This window comes from Acomys minous, assembly GCF_964271855.1.
Source record: "Acomys minous genome assembly, chromosome: 7".
NCBI classification, from domain to species: domain Eukaryota; kingdom Metazoa; phylum Chordata; class Mammalia; order Rodentia; family Muridae; genus Acomys; species Acomys minous.
The window spans coordinates 106,819,096-106,833,502 of record NC_140488.1 but is presented as its reverse complement, the minus strand read 5'-3'; the positions used below and the strand labels follow the sequence as shown (position 1 = coordinate 106,833,502).

Below are 14,407 nucleotides of genomic sequence, written 5' to 3'. Positions count from 1 at the left end.
TTGTGTGTTTACTGTATGTCTTGTAAAATACATGTACTTCTGGGGGTACAGCCATGAGTCAAACACAGTCTATACCCTTGAAAGTTTGAAGATTCATGAAAGAGAGCCAACTGAAATAAACTATCATAAATGCCCCTAGAGAGTGAAGGTTAAGCTAGGCACAGACCCACAGAAGTCAGATACTTGAACTAGTAGGCCAAGTCATGGCAAAGAGTCCAAACTCTTGTGAGGAGAAAAAGGACAGAGTAGGAATAGGCTAGGATGACAGAAGATGGGCTGTTTAGCAAGCCAGGGATGAATAACTGGAAACAGGTCTGTGGCCAAGTCTCCCAATATAACCAGAGGTTCTGTCTGGTGCTAAATCCTACAATTGCAACTGTTACATTGACTTGCTTATACAAGACCCATCCATATGTCAACTGGCACACTTCGCATGATTAGATGTCACCCCTACAAATGGGGAAGATAACTCAGGACACAGTAGAACTAGGACATAAAGAGATGACTGGGGGGAGGGACAATAGAAGCAGCAGAAGGAAGTCATAGAGATGAGAGAACAAGAGGTGTGGAATATAGAGATGGGGAGAGGGTGCAGAAGAGCCAGGCAGATGCAAGAGACAAAGAGAGATGACAGAGGGATAAACAAATGTCAGAAGGGAAGAAAGTATGAGATAGCTTACAGAAATATACAATGGATTCTATGTAAACAAATGATTCTGAGACAAACATATACTAAGTAAGTAGGTAATCGAGTGTTGTCTAGATGATTGGTTACTTACTGATTTATTCATGGGCCCCAAATTGGGCACTGATAGTGCAGACAAGAACCCCTGCTATTAGAAAGCTTGCTATGCAGTGGGATAAATGAATTCTCTACTTCCCATGAGCGCCAGTAGCCAGAATCAAGAGGGAGGATTATGAGCTTTCTGGAAATGCAACAATTCTGAAGACCCAGAGTAGCACAAAGACAAAGAATAAGAAGGTAGTCCTGGGGAGCAGGCCTTACCGGAGGTGTAAGACTGAGTGGTAATAGGCCAGACTCAGACAAGGAGAGAGATGTGATGGGAAGAAGGGCAGAGAAAGGCAGTTGTCAATGGTCAGAGCCATAGATCAGAAGTAGTGGCTAACATTTACGGTCAGGCCCCATCCTCATAATCACATAGATTCCAGAGGGCTCTATGCTTGGTTGGAATATCACACCCAAAGCTGGAGGGTTGGAAGACCCCTGCTGCTACTCTCATCCTGAAGTCATGTGGTCAACAAATACTTATCAAGCATCTCCCAGATGGAGGAATGTGTACTTTCAGGTCTGTATCTACCTCCTTGATGCTTCTAGGCACTTAGACTGTGGTATGAAATGGGGGAACGCATGCTCTGTTGGGACCTTCTTTCATATCCAGGATTCCTGAGGTTCTTCTGAGTCTACAATGTGAAGTAGAAAGCACTGATGTCCCCAATTGTTTAACCCACTATTTTCTTAACCTTCTTTTATGATGTATTTTTGGCTTGTCTGTCCTCTCCATGTATCTACCCTTTCCCCTTTCTCTCTCTTTCTTCCCTATCTCCTCCATTTTGTTACCCTTATAGAGGTAGAACTCTCCTTCCAGAATCTGCCACTACTACCTTTCAATTCTAGTCCATGCCCTCAACATTGTGCTCAACGTACTATGTCCACTTGCCAAAGAGTATATTTTGTTCTACTTCGTCATGGCTTTTAGATCTTACCAGGCTAAATAACAACTAAATTAGAGGGACACTCTTTACTCAAGAATCTTCACTAGCTCCCAATTTCTTACCCTGTCCTTCTTGAAATGTAAACTAGACCAGACTTTCAAAGTAAAGTCTTTATATCGTATCACAGCTCAATCCCCCTGCTCTAATCATGCTCTGTAGCTAGCTCTGGTCTTTCCCCACTCTCCTTTACTGTTGTTCATTTTCTTATAGAATTTATCTCAGTAATTGGACTGCTCTGATTTAAATCCCATCTCTATCTCTTACTAGCTTCTGCTGCTGTCAGTAAGTGTCAAACTTCTCAGAACTATCATTTCCATGGCAGTAAAGTGGAGATATTCCCAATGGTCATTAACTTGTACATCTTTATGGGCATGAGGCTGTAAATATTATACAAATTAAAGCAAATAAACAAGTACTGCTAGTGTCATCTCCTCCAGGGAGTCAATCTCAAGTAATTTAGCCCATCATAATGTGCTACTCTGTATTGCTTATCAGCATTACATACATATTAGCTTTGCCCTAACAGCTATACTAAGCCACCAGGAAATGGGAAGAAAAAGCTGAGCATTTTACATGTATAATCTATAACAGTCAAACCATCCGAATTACTGGGTTTTGTTGTTGTTTTGTTTTGTTTTTTGTTTTAGAAATGGTTCTTACCTGGCTAGGTTATTATGGAAATTAGAAATAGTTATTCTCACCTACCTAAGTTAATATGGGTATTAGAAGTATTCTCAAAGCATATCATAAATCATCTAGTGTTTTGCCAAGCGGTCAGTAAACAACACGTAGTATAATACTGGCTTTTAGCTATTAGCTCAACTTGTCCTCTTAGATGGCTCAAGGGTACTTCCTGCCAAGCGTGCTTGAGAAACTTTTATCAAGGCTCTGCTATACAACTCCCTAGCTATACTTAAAACACTAACTTATTTGGCCCTTTACTCTCTTGAGTCTCTCCGGTAGTAGAAAATAGTCCCAAAGGAGACCAAGGAATATAGTGAGGGCTTCAGAGACACTAAGGAAAAAAAGGCCTGGAGGAAGGAAATCTCAGTAGGGAGAATTGGAGCCAGATCCAGTGCCATTTAACTTCAGCTTAAGAAAGAGAAGAATCACTCCATAGAGCCCTATACCTGACCTATTATCATCTGTGAATTGTCTAGACTCAGCCCATACTTGTATTCAAATACTAGTTGTGTAACCCTAGCCAAGGCATTTTCGGAGGTACTGACTTTTACTTGGGGCAAAAAAGTTGGGCTGGAACCTAGGCCATGTATGCCAGGCTAGTATTCTACCACACCGCTAGAGCTTGGGTTATATATTCTTTATATGTAAGATGGGGATGCTGGCCATCTATTCTCAGGAGTTATGGCCTGGAATAAATGATGCAGTTCCATGTGTGGAATCAATTAGCATAGTACCTGACACAGACATTCTACAAACTTATAAAACAAGAACAACAATAAAAAAAGAAACAACAGGGAACTCTACTGAACACTGAGGCTATGTCAGATACCAAATATTTCCTAAGCATAAGCTGATTTAATCCTTACTTCAACATCATGTGCAAGAACTATTTTTATCTGTGAATTTTATGACTTTTTATTAAAATCTGAGTAGTATTCCATTGCGTAAATGTGCTACATTTTCATCATCCATTCATCTGTGGATGGACAGATAGGTTGTATCCAATTTCTGGCTATTATTAAAAGAGCACAGATAAACATGGATGAGCAATTGTCTCTGTAGTAGGATTTAAAGTCCTTTGGGTATATCCAAGAGTTGTGCAGCTAGATCTTTTTATTTTTAATTTGTTCACTTTACATCCTGATTGTAGCCCCCTCCCTTGTCGGCATCCAGTCCCACCCTCCCCCTCCCTCCCTCATACCCCCTCCCTAACCACACTACAATACACAGACCTAAAGAAGCAAGAACTATTATCATCTTATCATCAATGAAGAAAGAGAGATAGAGAAAGCTTAAATTATTTGTCAGAAACACACAGCGGGTTAACAGATTGGTGGTTAGAATTATGATCAAAATTCAGATCTCGGGCTAGCCAGGTGGGTCAGTAGGTAAAGCACTTGCCATAGAAGCCTAAGACCCTTAGTTGAATTCCCAGAGCCCACATAAAGGTAGAAAGTGAGAGCCTCTTCCGACTTCCACAAGCAAGCCTTGCTTCACAAAGGCTCACACAAACCATCATTTTGAAGGAAAAATAACTCAGACCTGCAAGGTTTTTCTAGGATACCATATAGCCCCTCCTGCCCAAATGGCTGTCTCAGAGAGTTCCTATACATAAGGCTTGACATAAGCATACCTTGAGAGGCAGTAAGAAAAAGGAGGTCCCGGTGGTTCTAGACTTAAAAGCATCCCCTCCAGTATAGAAGGGGTGGGGGTGCGGGGTGAGAGACAGGCCGTGTAAGAGAAGCTCAAGCATCAATCATGCCGCCCAACGCAACTTATGGGGATGACTAAAACCGGCATCTTTTGCCCTAAAGCTGGGTAAGGCATTGTTACTGAACAAATTCTATAGGCCACTAACCTCAAATGCCTGCCTTAGGGAGAAAACCAAGACACTGAAGCAAGACAGCAGCAGGAGACAGAAGTTGGACACTGAGGCACTACCTACCATGGAAGTTGCTCTGAGAGGAGAGAGGGCTTATGGGAGACTGGAGTATCCAGCTACACACTCTCACCATCAGCCATTCCAGTGTCTTCTCTTAGCTGGGGATCATCAGCCCTCTACTTAACACCTCCTGTTGTGTGAGGTCAGCAGCCCAAGATCCTAATAGTCATCCAAGGAGTTCATGGAGACTCCAAGGCACAGCCAATATCAGCCTGCTTGGGTTTTTCTGTGGCCACAGCCTTAGAGAATGTCTTCCAGTGTCAAGGCCTGGCTGAGAGTGAAGGCGCTGCTCCAGGAACCAGCCAGCGCCCTAGTGGCAGAGAGAAGGAGGAAAGGCAGTTCCAGCAGCAACCCTCCCCCAGCCTGTTCCTAACTCCTACCTCCTCTGTGCCCTAGCCCATCCCCTCCACAGCTCAGAGACCAATAAGGAAACTGGGCCCCTGGCTACAGCTAGAACTCAGGAAAGGAGTAAGGAAATGATGTTTGGGAAAGATAAAGAGGGTGTCTAAAAAGAATTTTTAAAAATACACGTAAATGAGAGAGAAAAACACCCCAGACGCATACACTTAAAAGAATTCCTGCACTTCCTGGACTGAGTTGACCCCACCCAGCCATCTCCGCAGGTCCTCAGGGCCCCAGGAAAGGAGAACTCAGCCAGGCTTAGCAGCCTCCAGGTCTAAAGAAATGGCACTATAGCTTATTTTTATAAAACTGGGGACCACTGACTTAAACCTTTTTCAAGGTAGAGGTCCTTCTGGGAACAAAAGTTTATGAACATTCCAGGCTTTAACTTCCAACATACAACTCTGAGCATCTGTTCCTTTCCAAAGAAGACTTAATTTCACACTAAATACTCCAATTCCAGAAAAGGAGCTTATTATCAATGCTAGAATAGTGGCACTAGGGAGCATTCCCGGATCTTCTAACAATTTACTCTAAACTCTGGCAACCATACCTTCTGTGGGCTTCTATTTCTTCTCTGAAAACTAAAATGAGCTCAGAGCTCAGTTTCCACGAGTGATCCTTGCACTTACGGCATTACATATTGTAGTGGTCATAGATCCAAGCCTGACATTCCTAGTAATTTCCTACTGACCAATGTGCTGGCCAGAACCTAGAGCATTCTAGTAAACATTTGTTATGTCCTGAAGGCCAGAGGCCCAGGTATCAGAATTGCATTTTTCTTAGGGATGTCAAGTTAGGGCTTTGCCATCATAATTAACTTGATCCCTACTCCAATTTCCCTTGGCCTCTGGCTTCAATTCCGGTAATTTACGGTCCCCATGAGGGCTTATGCAAGCTCCCTCAAGACAAAAAGTATGCTAGGGCCTTTCCTCTCTGGGGAAATTAGTCCCTTCCTCTTGCATTCCTCTGTACCTCACAGAAGTTTACCGATTTATAAAAGTACCATTGTAGGGCTAAGTTTATGGGGAATATGGCTCTGACTCGGAACCTTGACTTTACTTCAAATAGTCTTTCTTGGCTTAGTGAATGGCACAGAATTTCAAGTTCCTCATCTATAAAGTACAATTGGCATGTAATGGGCACTTGAAAATGATATATGCTGTTAATATTAAGTTTAACCAAAAAGAACAATGCACACGGTGCTACTAGTAGCAAGAAAATGGGGTTCTTCAGTGCAACCAGAGGTGGATGAGAAAGCTCCAGTTAAGAGAAGGCTCAAAGTTAGACCTAGTACTCACAATCATCACTTGTCAAACTTCATTGGGTATAGGGGGTCATGGGGTATCAGACTGTGATTTAGAACAGGGATAAGGCTATGACATTCTAAAGAGCTCTACATGACCCTGCTCCTGTTCCTGTGATGACCACAAACGTAGCAATATACTGGGCAAATAATCCCCATTCCAAACAAACAAACAAACAAAATTACAAAGAAAAACTAGTTTATTCTCACTTCAATACTCAGGCTTAGTTTTTCCTCATCTTCTGGTCACCAAATATCTTTCGTTTTTCATTCAGTGCCCCTGGCCCACGCAAGCGCTTATCTGATGATGTTTGTTGAGCCCTAGGTCTGGGTACTAACACGGAGGCTGAACCATGACTAGAGGGAGAAGCATGTTCTTGGGAGTGGCTATGAGGTAGGGAGGCAGTGAGAGTAGGAAGGTCAGATAGTCCCCAGGTGAGGTGCTATGCAGGTGGGCACATATGCAGAGGAATCCTTGGGCAAGGGAAGGTAAGATAAGAACTCAAGCAATCGTTTGGCCGGTTATGGGATTTTCCAGAGGTTAGAAAATGTGGTGACTAATAAAGGTTGCTTAGTGGAGTAGAGAGTTCCAGATAATATGATATAATCTCCTATGCTTGGAGGAAGGCACTTTTTTTTTTTTTTTTTTGAGAATCAAGACAAGAACTCAGCCTGGAGTAGGAGGATGGTAGGTACACGCAGTGAGAAGTGTCAGGTCAGTCAGAAGCTGTCTCCCAAAAGAGGTCTTCTAAAGACTGTTCTGATGGGTGAGGGGAGGGAATGATTCTGGGAGGCATTAATCTCCAGCTACGCCAGTCAGCTGTGGTCTTGATATATTTTTACAGCATCTCCTGTCTTTGTTCTTGGTTCAGTAAACCCTTTACAGGCAGTGGATAGGAGATGACAATCAAAAAGGGACCCACGTCTCTTTCCCACCCAGGGCAAGAAGAAAATGTGACCCCTATTATTTGAGATTGTAGCCTGGCCATAATGCCGCGTGGACTCTTTCCTCTTCTCAAAGTGTTTGGATAAGGCAAAGCACAAAAGAGTGTCCTTGATTAGCTCTGTTTACTTTCTGTGGCTCTTTCAGTCACCCCACAAATAGTACATTCCACCTTCAACACATGAAGAAGGCCAAGCACATCCTGGCCCACTAGGCAGGAAGAGAAGCCTACAGATGCAGGGGGGCGGGGCAGTGCAGTGCAGAACAATACATGGCTTGTTTATCTGACAGAGAAGGGGAAAGGCTTGGCCATGGAGAGACACGGAGCTCTGAAGGCCTTTCCCTACTAGACAGCTGGCTGGGGGACATTGCAGCCTAGTGATTCAGATCCCTTCTTTATCAAAGACCTGATCCAATTGGGGGGCGGGGAGATAGAGATAGATAGATAGATAGATAGATAGATAGATAGATAGATAGATAGATTTAATTTTAAAATTCTTTTTTATTGTTTGAAAATATCATACATGCATATAATGCTATGATCATATACACCTCCATTTCCTCCCCTCCAGTTCTTCCCCTTTCCTACCCACCATTATTTACTCTAAATTTCATGTGTTCTTTTTCTGTAAACTCACCGAGCCCACTTGGTACTACCCATAAATGCATGGAGGTAGGGCCACCCGTTAGAGCATGGAGCAGCATCTTAAGGGCTACATCCCTGAAGAAAATTTATTTTCTCCCATCAGCCATCAGTTGCAAATAAACCTTCACCGGGAGGTGGAATTTTGTAACCTCTTCACACACGAATGCTGGAATTTTCTTTGGTTTGATCTTGCACAGGTCTTGTGTTCCTGCGCACTCAGGTGTGTGAATTCCCTGTTCATCTGTACAACATTGTTTAGCCATTGTTTATTTGGGCCTTTTCAGGTTTTTATGCTTATTATTATTCTCTTATACAATACATCTCTACTGCAGTCTCCCCTACAAGTTTTCTTCTTAGGACTATCTTCATTTTATCCTGTTAAGAGTTGGGTGTGTTGCATTTACATTTTTATTCAACTCTGGGAAAATTTAAATTCTTTTGGTGATTCTTCAGTTACCCATTCATTATTCAAGTAAGTGTTGTTCAATCTCCATGACAATATGTACTTTATGCGGTTTATATTGTTTTATATCTAGGCTTACTCTACTCTGGTTAAGAGCAGATGTAAGGAATTATTTCATTTTTGCTGTATTTGTTGAGAGATGCTTTGTGTCCAAATATTTGGTCTATTTTAGTGAAGGTTTAAGGGACCCAGTTAGATTTGACCTTTTGTTTCTATCATTTTAATTTCACAGTGTAATCTTAAAATCATGGGTGTACTTTTTTTGTCTAAAATAGTTAGAAGGAGGTAACTACACCAATGGGCTAGAGGACTTCGTGCAAATTTGGAGGACTAAAATGATGCTGAGAGAAGTTTATAGCATTAGAATTTCTTGAGCATCAGATGAAAGCACTGGCTAATCCCATAGGCAAGAGACAGGCCTTGGGAATTCCAAAGCACGAAAGAAATACGGCACAAGCAATATTCAGAAAAGCTGTTCTCACATCCATTCACAAGAGAAATTATGTAGATAACTGCTGCAGGCTTGGAGAAGTGGGTAGGCTAGCGTAACAAATATGATGAATGGCCCAAGTCAAACAATAACAGTAGTGATGAAGCAGAAAGGAAATAGATGAGAATCAGCAGGATTAAAGAACTCATTAGATAGGGAGGAGGGGAAGGAGATGGCTTTGAAGCACCCGTGGAATGATGACATTACTAATCTAGAAAACTTTATAGTCAGGCATGCCTAGCAAGCAACATAGCAGGGCATGGACAGGATATGGATATGCGGTCAATAGCTACAGAGGGCAGGCTATTGTGGTGGATATGAGTGCCAATGATGAGTGGACATAAAGGAATGAGAGCTGAAAGCAGTTCCCCACAGAGCAGCTATTCTTCAGGCAGAATGAAAAGAAGGAAGACAAAGCAATAAAACACAACTTTCAGTGATATTGGCATAATCTTTAAAGGAAGATTCACTCCAGTCAGAATAGGTATCATTATTATCCATTCATCATATCATCAATAGATGTATGGATAAATAAATTGTGGCGCATAATTCATTTATAATGAAGAATAGAAGTTTGTAATTTACTACAAATGGATGCAACTGGAGATTATTATATTAAGTGAAATAAGTTCAATGCAGAAAGACAGATATCACCTTTCTATCATTTTGGATCATATATATATCACATTTTTTATCATATATACATGGATCATATCACATACACAAAGCACTAGCCCAATTCCTTAGCTACATCCTCTGACAAGTTTTTACACACAGCACTAACATTGAGAACTGGTAGTTGCTGTAAGATCAGACCAAGGCTGGAAGAATAAGGAGAACGTTTTAGGGGAGGCAAAGTAGCAGAAAAGGGGGAAATTACACAGAGGTCAGTATCAGAGCCATGCTCTGTGGGCTGAAGATCAGACACATGAAGTCTGCATCAAGTATGAAGCTGTCCACCAGCTAATACTTGTATACAGTATTTGTTGTCCATGAGGAAGTTTCATAAACATGATCCCAATAAAAACCTCACAGTATATATCTGACAAACATATTTGTGAGGCAGGAACTATTGAGGACTTGCTTACCCTGTCTGAAGACGATGCTTCAACATTATAGAGAGTTTTGGGTGACTGTTCAGGCAGCAAACTGTCTCTGTCATTGTTTTTTTCCATTTTGGATGCTGCTAACCTGCACTTCCTGTTAACTTGGGTAATTAATTTTATTCCTTCTCAGGTCTCTGATGGAGTTGAAGACCAGATAGTTTAGTCTTACAATTAAGCTTAGTTGTTTAGGGGTTATGATGTTTTTAGGTCTAGATAGATGCTTTAAGTTGATAGAGACGAGATGTGATAGATATTGATTTACATTCAGAATTTTAGACTCACCAAGATAGGAAAGATGCTCTCTTCAAGGTGGCCAAATACAAATAGCCAAAACACCATGAATGTAACATTTTATAATTCCTGATTGTTTTGTGGTTCTTCTTGCTTTAGGTAGTTTATTGTATTTATGTGTAATAATATAAATGTATATGTAGAAAAAGAATAAAACCCTCACAATGACCTCATGGATACTACTTTAGAAAAGAAGACACTTGGATTTCAAACACTTAAAAGTAAATCATGTAAGATATATTTTAGACAACTGTCTGTGTTTTCCCCATAAACAGTGTTTTTCAGAGGCTTTTCTAAAACACCAGTATTAGCATCTCCTAGAGGTATATGAGAAATAAAAATCCAGAGGTCCCACTTCAGAACTTAGGAATTGGAAACCAAGAGGAAGGCACTACCCTATGTTTCTAGGAGCTCTCAATGTGATTCTGGTACATGTATGCATGTTCAAGCTTGAGGCCCTTTACTCGACCACACATTTTGGAACAGATATTCAAATTGCTTTTCAAAGTACTAGTGATGGCCATTGGCTCTTGCTGCTTAGACAGATGTGGAATCTTGCCCTCTAAGGTAGGCTGGGAGTCTCCCTTCTGCTGTCAGTGCTAAATACATTAATAGACAACAGCTGTTTGAAAAGTTCTTGGCCTCTAGGGGTAGGAATGGACTTCTCTTTGATAAAGAAGGCTTCAGAACTACAAAAGCAATTTCTGGGTCACAACTGTTTTTGTCAGAGGGACATATGGGCTAACAAGCAATTTCCATATACAAGACTTCCCTGGGAGGCCTCACCTGGTTGAACAATAGTCTCTGAAAACCCCTGGGAATTCCTGAAGTCTGAAGTATTTCCAAACTTGTAGTTTATTAAGCTTTCCATTTCTGCGATTATCTTTCTTTTGTAGCATTATAAAATTCAGTTGACAAATACACATTTTACATTTTTATTGGATTCCTGATGATTTACATATGCAAACATTAATGCTTAAATTATGATAATTAATACATTGATTACATTATAGAGGTTGTGTGTGTGTGTGTATGTGTGTGCGTGTGCGCGCATGCACGCGCGTGTGATTAGAGCATTTAAAAACATTTAAGATGTAACTTAAGTCTCTGTGGTGGCAGGAAATTTTTAAGCTTCAGACCAACCAAGAATATATAATGAGATTCTACGTGAAAAAAAAAGCCTACTTTCTTATAGGATTCTCAACAAAATAACAACAAAATTTGTGAGGACTACATAATCATACTGCTGATATTTTGGATTTCTGGAATTAAAAATATATTTTAATATTATTTACACCAGTTCCTTCTTCCATCTACACCATGTATGCCCCTTGCCCTTTTTCAAATTCTGCAAAACCTTTAAGGAACACTAATACTGGTTTACAAAACAGAAAGTGAAGGAACACAATCAAAGTAATTCTATGAAGCCGGCATTATTGTGTGATATAAGAACACAACAACAAAAAAGAAAACTATAGACCATGTTCCCTTATGAACACAGACACAAAAATCTCAATACATGAGACTTAAAAAAACATTACATATCATGGCACAAGTTGGTTGTATTTCCAAGGATATAAGGATAATATAACACATATAAATAATACATAAGCAAAGAATGAAATGATTATTTCAAGATACAACAAAGTTCCTAATAATGTTGCTAATAAAATATATGAAATTTTAGTTACAGTAAAACAGGCAAGAGAAAGAAATAGATGGGATATAAATAAGAAAAGAAGAAGTCAAATTCTACTTGTTTGCAGATAAAATTATACTATACTTATAAGAGCTTCAAGACTCGGTAAGAAACATCTAATATCTGATAAATAATTTCAGCAAAGTATCAGACTGAAAGCCACCATACAAAACTACTAGATTTTCTACATGCCAACAACAAATATCTTGAGAAGGAAATCTAAGGGAAACAAATCCCATATATAACAGGCTCAGAAAGATAGGAAGAATATTGTGAAAATAGCTGTTACCCCAAAGTGCCTAGAGTTTAGTTCAATTCCTCCTGAAATGCTAATGACATTCTTTAAACAACTAGGAAAACAAATCTTAAAATTCACACGGAAGCATAAAAGATCCCAGCTAGGCAAAGCCGGCCAGAACAGAAAGGGCAACGCTGAAGATATTACACTACCTGGTTCAAGTCACACTACAGAGATACAGTAATGCAAACAGCCAAAGCACCGCACAGAAATAGATACACAGACTAATGTAAAGGCCGCAGAATTAAATTCACGCTGCTACATCCATTTGAGATTTGAAAGAGGGGCCAAAAGCAAACATTGAGGAAAAGCCTCTTCATGAGAAAGGGTGCAAGGAAAACTGAATATCGAAAGAGTAAAAACAAACATGGGGGAAATGGACATAAAACTGGAGACTACTATGAAAAGTACACAATCCATATTCAGAAAGAGAAATATTTACAAATGTGGAATCTAGAGTAACACACACACACACACACACACACACACACACACACACACAAATAGAAAGGAGACTATTTGGGGGAGGGAAAGGACTAATAAAAAAGAAAGAGAAAATAACAAGAATGAATAATTGGAGAGGAGAAGAAAGACAAGCATTATATAGTTTTCTCTCATATGCAAAGCCTTGATTTGATGGTATTGAATATTTTGCATATAACAGAAAACCTAAACACATACAGGGGAGTGGATGCGAGCAGAGCACAATGATGTGTGTGTAAAATATAATAATAAAACCAATTACTTTGCATATGAAGCTTTTAAAACTAGTTTTAAAAAGTAAGAAAAAATTATTGGAGAGAACCCTGGAAATAGGCCTAATGATACATCAGCAAGGAGAGGCACAGGACAGTGTCTCCTAGCTGACTTGAAAGCTAAGTCAAAAATTGTTGCTTATGTGACCAAAGGGATCGTTGCATCAAATGTATTTGTATTAACCAAGTACAGTTTTTCATGACTATGAAGGGTTATACCTATAATAAACACAGGCCAATGCTTCATGCAAATGAAGGATTGTATGTTCACCAACCATAGCAGTTTTTTATGCAAATAGGTTCTCTCTGTCCAATCATTTCAGCCCTTCAATGTAAACAAAAGTTTGCTGCACCAATTATGGCTCAGCTCTTCATGTAAATGAAAGATTGTTCTTTCACCAATTACGGCATAGTCTTTTGTGCAAATGAAAGATAGTTTTTACAGCAATTATGTCAGAGTTTATCATGAAAATAAATAATTGTTTTTATACCAGTCCTAGGGATTTTGATGGATCTTCAAGAAAAGTCTCCACTGTAGCTTTGATGAAACTAGCTGCAGAGACATCTTTTATTCATAGAAGTTTGTAATACCCAAAATACTAGAAGAGAAGTCACATCAAAAAAGCATAATGCAGAGAGGGAAACAAATACATGTATTCTTTCAGATGTTGAATATACCCAGAATATATATATATGAGGTATGATGTATCAAAGATGATATATATTTTATCACACAGAAACACACACATGCACATATGATGAAAGTAGAAAGAGGGTCTATTGTGGAGAAGACAGGGACCAGTAGGACAAGAGGTGGTCACAGGGACATAAATATGAGCTAAGCAGAATGATATACATATATGAAAAACTATCATAATCAGACAAGACATTTTGCATGTTAATTTAAAAATCTAATTTTCTATATTATTTTATTACTATACTAACTCTACACAATCAGGTTTTCTTGTAGTATCTTCATACATTACAATAATTTTCATTAAGACCTTCTTTGTCCATCATCCGAGGACCAAGCCTCCTGTGCACCATCCCTAGATAGGGCCCCCCCCATCCCCAACATGACATTACCCCTGCTGTCAGAGATACACAAGTTCTGAGCACCCCAACCAGGTAGTATCACCTACTTTGGCTGTGACCCCAGGCTCTGTCACCTATGGACCACCTGTAGAAGTATGTGATCATTCTTTACACTTTTGAGGTCTTCAGTGAGAACTTTGTAAGTCTACAGAAGGTTTACTGTGACAACATGCACAAAACTTGCACAAATTCATACTAGACAAAATCCCAGACAAGGAAGTAGGCATAAAGTCTCATCCCTAACCAAGAAGCTATTTGCAGTTGATAGCTGCTCAGTTGTTAAGAGCACTTGCTTCTCCTACAGAAGACCAGGGTTCTGTTCCTAGTACCTGCACTGGATGGTTTGCAACCACCTGTAACTCCAACTCCAGAGAATCTGGTATCCTCTTCTGGACTATGTAGGCACCCATTCTCCCATTATATGCAAATAAATAAAATATTTTTAAGCCTGGCATAGTGGCACAGGCCCATAATCCCAGCACTCACACTTGGGAGGCAGAGGCAGGCGAATCTCTGTGAGTTCGAGGCCAGCCTGGTCTACAAAGTGATTTAG

The 14,407-nt window shown here is 40.0% G+C and overlaps 1 protein-coding gene across 6 annotated transcripts in view; it reads right to left on the bottom strand.

Moving 5' to 3' along the window:
- SHROOM4 (shroom family member 4) overlaps positions 1 to 14,407 on the bottom strand; it is a 204,178-nt gene that overhangs the window by 50,130 nt on the left and 139,641 nt on the right. The window contains exon 1 of one of the 6 annotated variants that reach the window (XM_084790230.1): positions 4,364 to 4,672. The exons of 4 other annotated variants lie outside the window; for them this stretch is intronic. The gene's annotated coding sequence lies outside the window, so the exon portion shown is untranslated. Of the gene's footprint in view, positions 1 to 4,363; positions 4,673 to 14,407 lie in introns of those variants that run through there. One more of the 6 variants, XM_084790231.1, reaches the window with a different exon arrangement.